Below are 14,925 nucleotides of genomic sequence, written 5' to 3'. Positions count from 1 at the left end.
CCACCCATGCTTCCTTGGGGTCACCCGAGCTCCTGTAAGCAAACCCTCATCTATCCCTGTAAATGCGCGCCATTGCTGAGCTCACTGTGGTGGGACTGTGTTTTGTTTTCATTGGGAGCTTGTGAGGAGGGAGTGGATGTCCCTTGGGAAGGCTTTCTCCCAACACTTTGGAGGGAAGATGGCTTCTGCCGGGACTCTGCCCTTCCTCCTCTGGAGAGACTGCGTGCCTTGTTGCCTGCGTTTGGAGAGGATCATATGGTATGCAGCCGAGCTTTGGTGCTATGATGCGGCTGTTCTTGGTGAGTGTGGAGGCTGGTTTGACTGTGGCTGCTTCAATGTGCAGCATTGACTTGGTGTTTTCAGTAGATGTGGAATTGAATGCATGGTCTGTAAAGCAAATCTCCACTGGTTGCAGGAGTTCAGGAGACTGTTTGGTTAGTTAGACAGACATGCTTAATTAAGCTGCAGGACTCACAGCACCGCCTGGTCCTCATCCTAATTCAGCTTTGGAATGCATCATAGCAAGTTGTGTCTTCCGTGAGACTTTCCTCAGTCTTCCCTAGCAGCATAGTTGGTTTAGCTGAGAACAAGACACATGGAGCAGATTTCTAAACCTAGCCACAGAATCTTTTCCCCCTTAGGTTTAAATTTGTTTAAGTTTCTTTTCTTTCTTTCTTTTCTTCCTTCCTTCCTTCCTTCCTTCCTTCCTTCCTTCCTTCCTTCCTTCCTTCCTTCCTTCCTTCTTTCTTTTATATACCAATCATAGCCTCATCCCTCCTCTCCTCCTGGTTCCACCATCCTTTCCTCTTCCACATATCCCCGTTCCTCTCCACCTCAGAAAAGGAAAGCCTCCCCTGTACATATCCATACCCACACATCAAGTCATGTCAGGACTGAGAGCATCCTCTACCATGGTGGCCTCGGAAGGCAGCCCTGCCAGGGGCAAGTGATAGGAAACATGCAAGAGAGTCCTTGGCAGAGACAACCCCCTCTCCTCTTTCTAGGGAACCCTTGTGAAGACCAAGCTGTCCATCCTGTACATATGTGTAGGGGCCTAGGTCCAGCCCACCCATGGTCTTGGGCTGGTGTTTCAGTCTCTGCAAGCCTCCCCTGGGCCCAGGTTAATTGGCTCTGTTGGTCTTCTGGTGGTGCTCCTGTTCCCTCAGCATCCTATGCTGCCTCCCATTCTTGCACAAGGCTCCCCCAGCTTCACTCAGTGCTTGGCTGTGAGTCTCAGCTCTGTTTCAATCCATTTCAGGGTGGAGCCTCTCAAAGGACAGCTATGCTAGGCTCCTGTCTGCAAGTAGAGCAGAGTGTCCTTAATAGTGATAGGGGTTGGCTCTCTCCCATGGTGGGGCCAGGCACTGGTTGGGCATTCCCTCAATCTCTGCTCTATCTCTATTGTTGCACATCTTGTAGGCAGGGTAAATTTTAAATCAAAGATTTTGTGGTCAGGTTAGCGTCCCCCTCCCTCTACTAGGAGGCCTGTCTAGTTAGATGGTGTCCTTCAGTCTCTATGACCACCTAGCAGACATTCTCCGCTAGAGTTACCCCCATATCCTCCAAGAAGCCTACCCTGTCATAGGTCTCCAGCCTGTTTCAGAGATGGTGAAGGCCACAGTGTCTCTTCTTTCTGTCCTCCCTCCCCTCCCCTCCTTTGCCCCACATAAGATCCCTACCCTCATTTCCCTCAGCACTCCCTCTCCTACCCTGTTCCTTCTCTTCCAACACTGTCTATTCTATTTCCTTTTCTTAGTGAGATCCATGCATTCCCCTTTGGATCCTCCTTGCTCCTAGCTTGTTTAAGTCTGTGGATTGTAGTATAGTTATCCTATATTATAAGGCTAATATCCGCTTCCAAGTGAGTATATACCATGTGTGTGGTTCTGGGTCTGGATTAACTCACTCAGAATGATCTTTTCTAGTCCCATCCATTTGCCTGAAGATTTCATGATTTTCTTGTTTTTAATAGCTGAGTAGTATTCCATTGTGTAAATGTACTACAGTTTCTTTATTCTGACGAGAAACATCTAGGTTGTTTCCTAATTCTGGCTATTAAAGAAAAAGCTGCTTTGAACATAGCTGAGCAAATGTCCTTGTTGTATGATAGAGAATCTTTTGGGTATATGCCCAGGAATTGTATAGCTGCATCTTGAGATAGTGCTATTCTTAATTTTCTGAGAAAACTCCAGGTTGATTTCCAAAGTGGCTGTACAAGTTTGCACTCCCACCAGCAATGGAGGAGGGTTCTCCCTTTCTCCACATCCTCTCCAGCATGTGTTGTCACTTGAGTTTGTGAACTTAGCCATTCTGACAGGTGTAAGATGGAATCTCAGAGTCATTTTGATTTGATGTCCCTGATGACCAAGGACATTGAGCATTTCCTTAAGTGCTTCTTTGCCATTAGAAATTCCTCTGTTGTAAATTCTCTGTTTAGCTCCGTACCCCATGTTTTTATTGGGGTATCTGGTTTGTTAGTATTTAACTTCTTGAGTTCTTTATATATTCTTGATATTGGCCCTCTGTCAGATGTAGGGTTGGTGTAGATATTTTCCCAATCCATAGGCTGCCTTTTTGTTATGTTGACACTGTCCTTTGCCTTACAGAAGCTTTTCAGTTTCAAAAGGTCCCATTTATTGATTGTTGATCTTAGAGCCTGTGATGTTGGTGTTCTGTTTAGGAAGTTGTCTCCTGTGAACTTCAGGAAGTTCAAGACTTTCCCCTGTTTTCCATTCTAATAGATTTACTGTCTCTGGTTTTATATTAATGTCCTTAATCAACTTGGTCTTGAGTTTTGTGCAGGGTGATAAATATGAATTTATTTGTATTTTCTACATGTATACATCCAGCTAGACCAGATCAGCACTATTTGTTGAAGATGCTATCATTTTTCTGTTGTACGGTTTGGGCTTCTTTGTCAAAAATATAAAGTACCATTGATGTGTGGATTTATTTCTGGGTCTTTAATTAGATTCCATTTATCTGCCAGTCTGTTTCTATACCAGTACCATGCAGTTTTTATTACTGTTGCTTTGTAGTAAAGCTTGAAGTCAGGGATGGAGATACGTCCAGAAGGTCTTTTATTATACAGGTTTGTTTTAGCTATTCTGGGATTTTTGTTTTTCCATATAAAGTTGAGATTTTTTTCTTTCAAGGTCTGTAAAGAATTGTGTTGGTATTTTGATGGGAATTGCATTGAATCTGTAGATGGCTTTTGGTAAAATGACCATTTTTACTATGTTAGTCCTACTGATCCATGAGCATGGGAGAGGTTTCCATCTTCTGCTATCTTCTTCAGTTTCTTTTTTCAGAGACTTGAATTGCTTGTCATACAGTTCTTTTACTTGCTTGGTTAGAGTTACACCAAGATACTTTATATTATTTGTGGCTATTGTAAAGAGCGTTGTTCCCCTAATTTCTTTCTTGGCCTGCTTATCGCTTGTGTACAGGAGGGCTACTGATTTTTTGAGTTAATTTTGTATGCAGACACTTTGCTGAAGATGGTTTTTCAGTTGTAGGACTTCCCTGGTAAAATTTTTGGGGTCACTTATGCATGCTATAATATCAACTGTGAATAGCAATACTTTGACTACTTCCTTTCCAATTTGTATCCCCTTGATCTCCTTCAGTAGTCTTATTGCTTTACCTAGGACTTTAAGTACTGTATTGAAGAGATATGGAGAGAGTGGGAAGCCTTATCTTGTCCCTGATTTCAGTGGGATTGCTTTAAGTTTTTCTCCATTTAACTTGATGTTGGCTATTGGCTTGCTACACATTGCGTTTAGTGTGTTAAGTATGTGCTTGGTCTCCCTGATCTCTCCAAGACTTTAAACATGAAGGGGTGTTGGATTTTGTGAAAAGTTTTCTCAGCATCTAATGAGATGATCATGTGGTTTTTGTCTTTCAATTTGTTAATATGGTGGATTACATTGATAGATTTTCATAGTTTGAACCATCTCTGCATCCTTGGGATGAAGCCTACTTGATCATTTTGGATGATACTTTTGATATGTTCCTGGATTCAGTTTGAGAATATTTTATTGAGTATTTTTGTGTCAATGTTCATAAGGGCAGTTGATCTGAAACTCTTTTTTTTTTTGGTCTGGTCTTTTTGTGGTTTAGGCACCAGACCCCATAGAATGAGTTTGGCAATGCTTCTTTGTGTCTAATTTGTAGAATAGTTTGAGGAGTATTGGTATTAGCTCTTTTTTAAAAGTCTGGTAGAATTCTTCACTGAAACCATCTGGCCCTTGGCTTTTTTTGTTTGTGAGACTTTTAATGACTTCTTCTATTTCATTAGGGGTTATATGTCTATTTAAATTATTTGCCTGATCTTGATATAACATTGGCAAGAGGTGTATGTCAGGAAAATCATACACTTTATTTAGGTTTTCCAATTTTGTGTCATATAGGCTTTTGAAGTAAGACCTAATGATTCTTTGAATTTCCTCAGTGTCTTTTGTTATGTCCCCCTTTCATTTCCAATTTAGTTAATTTGGATACTCTCCCTCTACCTTTTAGTTAGTTTGGCCAAGGGTTTGTCTATCTTGTTGATTTTTTCAAAGAACCAGCTCTTGGTTTTGTTGTTTCTTTGTGTTGTTCTCTTTGTTTCTAACTTATTGATTTCAATCCTGAATTTGATTATTTCCTGCCAACTACTTCTTTTGGCTGTGTTTGCTTCTTTTTCTTTTAAAGCTTTCAGGTTTTAAATTGCTTGTGTGAGATCTCTCTAATGTCTTTATGAAGGCACTTAGTGCTATGAACTTTCCTCTTAACACTGCTTTCCTTGTGTCCCATAAGTTTGGGTATTTTGTGCCTTCATTTTCATTGAATTCTGTGTCTTTAAATTTTTTTTCTTTCCTGACCCAGTGGTCATTAAGTAGAGAGTTGTTCAGTTTCCATGAGTTTGTAGGCATTCTGTTGTTTCTGTTTTTGAAGTCTAGCTTTAATCAATGGTGGTCTGATAGAATACAAGGTGTTATTTCAATTTTCTTGTATTTGTTGAGGCTTGCTTTGTGTCTGAGTATGTGGTCAGTTTTGGAGAAGGTTCTATGAAGTGCTAAGAAGAAGGTATATTCTTTGGTGTTTGGATGAAATGTTCTGTAGAGATCTGTTAGGTCCAATTGATTAATAATATGGGCTAGTTTTGTTATTTCTTTGTTTAGTTTCTGTCTCAATGACCTGTCCATTGGTGAGAGAGGGATGTTGAATTGTTCTACTATTAGTGTTTGGGGTTCGATGTATGATTAAATCTTTAGTAATGTTTCCTTTATGAATGTGAGTGTGCTTCCTTTTGGGACATAGATGTTCAGAATTGAGATGTCATCTTGGCTGATTTTTTTCCCTCAGATGAGTATCAAGTGTGCTTCCTCATCTCTTTTAATTAATTTTTGTTGAAAGTCAATTTTATTAGATATTAGAATAACTACTCCAGTTTGCTTCTTGTATTCATTTGCTTGGCAAACATTTTTCTAGCCTTTTTTTCTGAGGTAATGAATATCTTTGTTGCTGAAGTGTGTTTCTTGTATGCAACTGAATGATGGGCCCTATTTATGCATCCATTCTATTAGCCTGTGTCTTTTAATTGGGAGTTCAGGCCCCAATTAAATGTTGACAGATATTAATGACCAGTGGTTGTTAACATCTGTTATTTTGATGTTGTTGGTTGTAGTATGTGTGTGTGTTTCCCTTCTTTTGGTTTTGCTATTATGGGGTTATTTATTTCCCATGATTTCCTGGCTATGATTAGCCTCGTTGGTTTGGAGTTTTCCTCTTGTATCTTCCGTAGGGCTGGGTTTGTGGATAGGTACTGTTTAAATTTGTTTTTGTTATGGAACATCTTGTTTTCTCCCTTTATGGTGATTAAAAGTTTTGCAGGGTATAGCAGTCTGGACTACATCTGTGGTCTCTTAGGGTTTGCAAGACATCTGTGCAGACCCTCTGGCTTTTAGAGTCTGGTGAAAGGTCAGGTGTAATCTGATAGGTCTGCCTTTATGTTTGGCCTTTTATACTTTGTTGCTTGGCCCTTTTCCCTGGAAGCTTTTAATATTCTTTCTTTGTTCTGTAGATTTAGTGTTTTGATTATCATGTGGTGGGAAGTTTTTCTTTTCTAGTCAAGTCAAATTGGTTTTCTGTATGCATCTTGTATGTTTACAGGCATCTCTTTCTTTAGGTATGGGAAATTTTCTTCTATGATTTTGTTGAAAATATTTTCTGTTCCCTGGAGCTGGGATTCTTCACCTTCTTCTATTCCTATTACTTTTAGGTTAGGTGTTTTCATAGTATCCCAGATTTCCTAGGTATTTTGAGTCAGGAATGTTTTAGCTTTAACATTTTTGTTGACTAATGTATCTTCTATCATGCCTTCTATGCCTGAGCTTCTCTCTTCCATCTCATATTCTGTTGGAGATGCTTGCATCTGTTATTCCTCTTCTCTTCCCTAGGTTTTACATTGCCAGGATTCCTTCAGATGGTGCTTTTTAAATTGCTTCTACTTCCATTTTAGGTCTTGGGCAGTTTTGTTCATTTCATTCACCTATTTAATTATGTTTTTTTCTGTATTTCTTTAAGGGATTTATCAATTTCTTCTTTAAAGGCTCCTATCATCTTCACAAAACTGGAATTAAGGTCATTTTTTAGTTTGTCAGCTGTGTTAAGATATCCTAGGCTTGCTGTGGAATGATACTTGGATTCTGGTGTTGACATATTGCCTGGGTTCTTGTTATTTGTGTTCTTGCACTGGTCTTTAGCCATCTGGTTGTCTCTGTTATTGGCTGGTAGTCCCTGAGGCTACCAGCTTCCCGCAATGCATGTAGATGTAAGGTCCAGTAGATGGAGTGTGTAGGGAGCCAGGAGCAGCTCATCTCTCCTCTGTTTTCCCTGCAGCCTGGTAGTCCCTGATGGTCCCTGGGGCCTGCAGGCCTCCAAGAATGCAGGTAGGGGTGAGGTCCAGTAGATGGATCATGCAGGGAACCAGCTGCCTCATTGCTGTTGTGTTTACCCAGGGGCTTGGTGCAAGCAGGGGGCTGGCACACACAGATTTTACCTGTCTTCCTCAAGGGGCCGAGCAGGGCCTGCAGGAATGGAACTCTGCTGAGATGGCTTGTGCAGGGGACAGGGCAGGTTGCCACAGACTCTTTTTCTGTCTCTGGCTCTGGCATGGGAGCACTCTCAACTGCTGCTGAGCAGCCTTGTCACTATGGAGTTTTGTGTGTTGGACACAGTTTAATCGTGCAGCCCTGGATTAGTTTTATACTTGGCTGACTGCAAAAACAGGCTGTAGTAAAGTGATTTGGTCCTGGTGTTGGTCCTGGTCTCTCTGTTGTAAGAGTGATTTTTATTTATCTCTATCTGTGACGCTTACCCAACCACAGGCATTTGTTAAAGTGTTATGAATTATTAATTATTTCATAAATGTTTGCTCTTTTGGTTCTAGGCCAAGAGTTTACGTTAGACGTCAATGCCTGTGCTAGTCTGTCTGTGAGTATCCACACATGCAGTGAAATGATCTTGCTTTGGTTTGTCCGTCTGAACATACATCTGCAGGGCAGATGTAGCTCCCTTGAGCTCTTCACCATTGCCATGCCCCATCTCTGGAGGCACAAGTTGGTGCTATTGCAAGACCCAGCCATTACCATATATCTTAAAACATATTTTCAACTACTGAGTTAACTAGTGTGTCCTTTCTGAGGAATCAGAAGCCAGGTGTATTGAAAGGCTGACTGTCACATGTGATATCCAGAAGCCGCATATTCCAGCCTGTAAGGACTGAGTCCTCCTATGCTTCAGAGCATAGAAGTGGCAGCAAGCACATAGAATTTCAGTGGGTCTAAAAATGACCATTTCCAAAAATGTTGTAAGAACATTAATGTTCTCATAAGATCATTTTAATGCATCTGCTTCTGAAGATAGTGCAGCCTCCCTTACCTGTCCGCTGGAAGTGGCTGAGTGGACAGATGCAGCACATTCTAGGATTAATGCAGACTTCACTTGCATCTGTTAGATGTAGGAAACCACCTTGCCCAAGGGCACAGGGGAGTTGTCTTGTGTATCAGGGTTAGACTTCTATGTCCTGATTCTGGTTTGGCAGAAGAGTTTTCTAACTGAACCGAATAATGTTTGGCCTCTCACAGAAACAAATGAATGAATAGCCACATGAAATTCCACGGGCAATGGCAAAAGGTTCAAAATGGCATGCCAGTGCTAAACACCACATGAAGCTTAGTTGGTATGGGGGTTTTTAGAATCAGGACATTGGGTCATCTCAGTGTAGCGATCCCTTGCTTGGTTGGATATTTCCTCTTAAAAGAGGTGATCTGGTAGCTCAGGGGACAGGTACCACTCCTCAGCTGGGACAGCCTGTGGCCATCCCCCTGGAAGCTGAAAAGGAACCAAGAGAGCCTACATTAGATTCTAAAAGCATTACTAAACAAATCAGGTGAAATCACCTCACTGCGGGGCCCACAGCTGCCTGTGGGCTTTCTCACTGATGGAATCTCTTCATGTGGAAATGACTTTTATTGAGATGTCTGTTGCTGTCCCTGACAAGGTTAGAAGGAGACACACACATGGGCTGGGTTTGTGTGTGTGTGTGTGTGTGTGTGTGTGTGTGCTTGTTTATGTGAATGAACGTGTGTGTGAACACACATTCTATGCTACGTGTGAACATTCTACGCTATGTGTGAACGTAGAATTCAATGCCCAGTGTTTTCCTCAATCATTCTCCACTTCACTTTAAAAAATTCCTTACATTGCGTTATGTTATCGTGTTTTGGCTGCACACGTGGATGTATACTATGTATGTGCCTGTTGCCTGAGTAGGTCAGACGAGGACATCAGATCCCGGGACTGTGCTACAAGTAGTTGTGAGGTGCCATGCAGATATGGGGAAAAAAAAAACAAACAAACCCAGATCCTCTGCAGTAACAGGTGCTCTTAAATACTGTATCCACTCTCCAGATGTTTATTGTTATTGTTATTATTATTATTATTATTATTATTTTCACTCTAGATTTTTTTTTTTTTGTACACCAGGCTGACCTTGAACTCACAGCGATCCACTTGCCTCTGTCTTCCTGAGTGCTGGGATTACAGGTGGTGCCACTGTATACCTCCTTAACTTTACTTTTTTGGGATGAGGTCTTTCACTGACCCTAAAGCTCATTTATTCAGCTAGACTGGGTGACCAGAAAGCACCTGGATCCTCCTGTAACTTCTGTTACCAATGCTAGGGTTGCAAAGACACTGTGCCATCCTGGCTTTTTCCATGGGTGCCCTTTACCAACATACTCATCTCTGGCTCTCACTGTATCTTTACCGAAACCAGGGGCTACACTTACAAGCTAGTGATGCCTTTGCTACTTGTATAGACCTTTATCCCTACTCAAGGGATAAAGCTAGACTCCTGTGCTTCTCAGGCATCTGTGGACTGTAGCAACAGCATCATTTGTAGCCACTGACATCTGAAGAAAAACCGAGGGAGTGTTTCACTGGCACGTTTGCCCTGCAACTGGAGTACTAATACTCCCCTGAATTCTGGGGTTTGGGGAAGTCTCCCCTGAAAGGAAGCCCCCTTCTCTCAGAGCATCAGAAAATGCTAGGTCATAATGATATCAATGCATGAATTCACATTCATGAAAATTGTCTTCACCAATCCCATGTCACTCAACTCATGGAAGACTTGGTTAAGGTAACGCGGCTGGGACCTCCATCCACTGTCTGGGAAATGGCCTTCCTGAATGGGTGGGAATGAGCCAGTTGGAACAAGGAAGATGTGGCCTACCAAACCATCCTTCCCTTTTATGGAATCCCTTTGTTCTAGAACCTAGTTCTCAGCTCTCCTCTTAGCAGGACTTCATGGAGGCTTTCTACTTCCCAGAGTCTTACATGTAATTGAGATTTGGGAGTTCTCACATTAGAATCCTCAAGCTCTCTATAGGAACAGGTTCCTTCTAAAATGTGTTTTCCTTTCTGTGAGAACCCGAGTGAATTTCTCTCATGCATTAGAAAGCCTAATTACTTCACAAGAAGTAACCCACAATGCAAACATGCCTTCCTCCATCACATATTTTTAGCTTCTTAGGTCAGCACTCCTCAAACTGGAACCTAAAAATACATTCCCAGAATGCCCTCTGTTTTCTGCAGAGGCGGAGCAGTGGCTTTGATAGAGTCCATCTGTTTAGCGCCAGGCTCTTTACTGAGGAAAATTCTGAGCACACAGAGCCGGGCTCCCTGCCTGCCACTGTCTAGGCTGGTCCAACATTCACCCCATGCTTTGTTGTTGTTATGTCCCTCTTTGTTCAGAGATTGTTCTTTTGACTCCTGTGGGGGGGGCATTTGTGTTTCTTCCTTGCTAATGTTGACACACACTATTGACACACACCAGTTGTACCACCTGTCCTTTTTCTGAGTCACTCCTAGACAGTGATGCTCCTGTTCCTGGACCCAAGAACAGGTGTGGCCCCGTATATTCAGAAGAACAGGCCTTCTGGACCTCTTGCTTTGTCCAGCATCATTAAAGGGGCAAGTCCCATATTGGCTACACTGCCCGAAGCTCGCTGTGCTACCTATAACTAAGTCTTGTGATCTCTAAGGACAGAGCAGGTAGAACTTCCTCTAGAAGTTCTGGCCAGATTGAACAGATTCTACAGTCATGGTTCCACAGATAATTAAAGGAGCTGGGGATTGACTCACAATTGGTCACAGAGTCTGAGACTGTGTGCCATCTTTGGCCTTGGATCCTGGAGAGCAGGAGGTGTGGACTGTCTCCTGCTCACCTTGAGTCAGGAGTTCCCTCCTCTATTTGAAGAGATCAGATGGGGAGCCCAGTTGCAGGGCAGCATTACTGACTCCCCATGAGCTGAGTGTCACCTGTCCTCTTGGTGAGAGCGATCTTCACCCAGTCTGTGGACTCTCAAGCTCGTCTCTCTCCAGAAGGAAGCCATGTTTGCCAGCTAGATGTCATGTGTCACACACCAGTCAGCAAGCTTGAATGAGCCAGCATGCCGCCTGCCTCACTGGGTTGTGTGAACATGCTCCACAGCATGAAAAAAAAAAGTAAAATAAAATGCTGCCCCCGGTTCAGCAGGCAGAGGAAAAGTCCCTGCACCGTGCCATCCTCTGAGGTTCCCTTTTGGTTTCAGTGCCCTAGGAGGGGCCCTGGGCCCTCTAATTAACTGAACACAGACTAAGTTAATAAAGCACCATAATACAGGACCAAGGAACAAACCACAGAAACATGTTGTGGGGTGGGGAGATGAGCTCCTGGTTTTTGGAATGATCTGCAGTCCTGTTTTCTGATTGAGTGAGAGGCCCTGCTGTTTCTTTAGACCTTTTGCCTACCTTGCGGCAGACTTTGTGTAATGGCTGCCTTTACCTCTCTGGGGCCCCGACATTTGCTTTTTGTTTTTCTGTGGCTGCTTTGCTTTTAACTGTGGCTGGTGTGAGTGTTCCTCTCCTTTCTGGATATGGGTCTGGGGGCTGGGGTATCCTACCCCTGTTCCCACTGCATCTGTTACTTTTAGTTTCAGAAGTAGACGAAGGTCACGTGGGACTGTTGACAGAAGGAGCTTCGGGCAGTGTAGCCAATATGGGACATGCCCCTTTAATGGTGCTGGACAAAGCAAGAGGTCCAGAAGGCCTGTCCTTCTGAATATACTGAATATACTGAATATACTGAATATACTCCTGTTCCTGAGTCCAGGAACAGGAGAATCACTATCTAGGAGTGACTCAGAAAAAGGACAGGTGGTACAACTGGTGTGTGTCAACAGTGTGTGTCAACATTAGCAAGGAAGAAACACAAATGCTCCCCCCACAGGAGTCAAAAGAACAATCTCTGACCAAAGAGGTTTAAGTAGTTCTGTCGCATGTAGGGGGTACAGAAGCCCAGGTACCTGCCAACCTCAAATTACCCCCAATAATCTGCAAAAATACACACTCTTAGAATGCAGCATACAAACTATCTCATTTTAAAGCTTTCTTGGAAAACACGCCCTTTGATGGAGAAGTGTGACCCCTGCTATACTTCTCACTTTTCCCTGGTCTCTGTACCTCCACGCTGGTATCTAACAGGGCTGGAGTGGAGCAGGATGTTCTGGAAGCCTCTATGCACACTGCATCCACCTGTGTCTCTTTTTCAGTGGAGCTTCAGTTGCTTCCCTGGTGGAAACCCTTCTCCACAGATTTCATTGCATCTCAGCCACAAACCGGGAGTCTAGAGGAATGAATAAGCACTTCCAATAAGGCTTTTGGGGGCTGTGCGGGACACATCGGATCAGGAATCACACTAGCCAGGGGTCTGTTTTAGCATCACTGTTGCTCCTCAGACTGTATTAAACTTTTAGGACCTGCACAGCCAAGGCAGAGGTTCAGATGAGTGGAGGGCTTTGTTAGCTGAAGCCTGGCAGGATGCCTGTGCCTAAGAATATTCTTGATTCCCTTCTGCATCAACTTTGGTCCTCAGAGTTGCTTGCTGAGGTAGACCGATTCTGTGTTATCTCCCTGCTGGGGAAGAAGCCAGGTCAGGCAATCAGTCAAGCTGATTCTGGGGTCAGAACTCTGCTTTTCAGCTGAGTAGAGCAGAATGATGGCCGAGCCCTTCCCCTCCGCAGTTTGCCTTGATCTCTTCCCAGTTACTTGCCGAGCAGCCCCAGGCAGTCACTTGCCCCACCCTGCTACAGTGGTCTCTGGAGAGCAGGTGCAGGATGATCTCTGCCCTTAGAAGGTGGCGAGGCTAGCAAGAGTCAACCCATCCCCCCAACCGAGTTTGTGAATATGTGCAGCAGGCAGCGAGGCAAAGCTGTTCTGTTGCCATGACTTGTACCACCAGCATTCCCTCAGATTACTCAGACTAGGCAGAGGCAGGCTGCACTGAAGGCGATATGCAGAAGAAGCCACAGAAAGCCTGGGGAGGTGGCTCAGTGTGAGGTCTGAGTTCAGCCTCTTAGAGCCCATGCTAAAAAAGCCAGGCAGAGGCAATCTAGTGTACACCTGTAATCTCTACACTGGGAAGACAGAGACAGGGGGGTTTCTGGAGCTTGCTGGTCAGCTAGTATAGCCAAATGGGGAAGTACCAGGTAACAGGGAGAAACCCTGTCTAAAACAAAACAAGGTGGAGAGAGATTGAGGAGAACATCTGTCATCAGCCTCTGTCCTCAGATACACTTATATATACAGATATACAGAGATACAGAGATACAGCCACACACATGGCCCCTGAGCTAGCTTTGTGCCCCAGAGTCTAGCTATTCAGGAGATTCCTGACAAGGTAGCAAATGTACACACACACACACACACACACACACACACACACACATACACACACATGGCATCACAGTCTTTTAGATACCACGCAACATGTCAGGGAGACATGGGTGATGCTACAGAGCCAGGGAGATAACAATAACAGCAAATGAGGGCAAGAATGCTTTTATTCAGGTCTGGGACTGTGGAGATGCAGGGGGATTTCCTGTAATTTTCTCTTTCAAGCTTGAATGGAGTTGAATTGTGCTGGATGTAAAGAAATACATTTTCTCAGGAAGAGACGGACTCTTTCTCTCACGGAGCGGCAATGTCTGATTGCAGGCTGTGGAGGCTTGTGGATGCTGGTCCAGTTCCTGTCACCTACTGAACAGAGATCTGCCACCGCTGAGTAACATTGTTGGGTGGAATGGCCGAGTCTCTGATGCCTATTGAAGCCTGTGATAAACTGCGGCATCTAAGGAAGCCAGTGTTTAGACAGTGAGCAAATCACACCGCTCTGGCCAGTGCAGGTGCCCACAACGCAGTGTGGTACTGTGCTCTGTGCCTTGATACAGAGCGCTGATGTGTGCATGGTGCAGTACAGTACACATGTGGGCTCATGACCCAGTGTGGTGCCATTGCAGTGTACTCTTTTGGTCTGTGGATGATACAGCGTATCTGTAAAGGAGTATCTTTGCCTATGAGTGATCCAGCGCGGTACCCTTGCCTGTACTCATGATACAGTATGGTACCCTTGGTATAGAAGGAGGAGACAACCTTCAGGTTTCTTTTGTCTTTTTAGCCATCAGACTGCAAAGTTGGCTAGAAAGTGAAAAGAGGTTTCAAGACTTTGCAGCTTCTTTGCATGGAGCAGGCTTCCATGCACAACGATCTCTCTCTGCTCTTGAAGGACCATAGGCCAAGGAGTCCATCTCCAGCCTGGCTGCTCTGTACACACTTGGTAGTTATTTCAGACATGTATTTGATTATCAATGACCACGGACTATCTAGAGTGCTTGGTGTATTCCTGAAGGGGTGTAAGGCTCCAGTTCATGGCAGCGAGGCAAACAAAGCTCTATGTGCTCTGTGGGTTCTGTGGATTCTGTGGCGTCTGTGGCCTCTGGATCTCCACCATTGGGGTAATAAGTGCTACAAACAGTGGCAACTGAGGTGAGTACTTTGCAGTGTCCTTCAGCAGAGCTGTGGATATCCTCACTCCTCTGGCTGGGAGTGGATGTGAAGTTGGTCTACATTCTCCTCCTGCTTCTGTAGGATGGCCTCATGTAGTAGACAGAATAAATTTGCTGGCAGAGAAAGGGTCTCACTGGCTTCCCTGCTAAAAGCAGAGCTGTGCCTTCCTTGGAGAAGAAACAGAATCTGAACAACGGCTGGGTCGGCTGTGAGAAATGAGCTCTGGCTGCCAACTGTACCCTGCTTTTCTTCTCAACAACACAGGACAAGGAATTGGTGGCACCAGAGCTAACTCTCTCCCATCAATCATTTCTCCATGTCAACCAGGGCCTGTGGAGTGGCTGGGAGGTGTGTGAAACAGGGCCTAATGTGGGGGTTGCGGGAGGGTGGATACAGACACGGAGGCCCTCACAAGGGATTGCTGGGTTGATACTTTGTTAACTGAGAGGCATGCACATGAGCGTGTAGTGGGAATGATGCCCTGCAGAGCAA

This window comes from Psammomys obesus, unplaced genomic scaffold (genome assembly GCF_907164565.1).
Source record: "Psammomys obesus unplaced genomic scaffold, mPsaObe1.curated_primary_1811, whole genome shotgun sequence".
Lineage (NCBI taxonomy): Eukaryota > Metazoa > Chordata > Mammalia > Rodentia > Muridae > Psammomys > Psammomys obesus.
Note: the sequence above shows the minus strand (reverse complement) of the source record.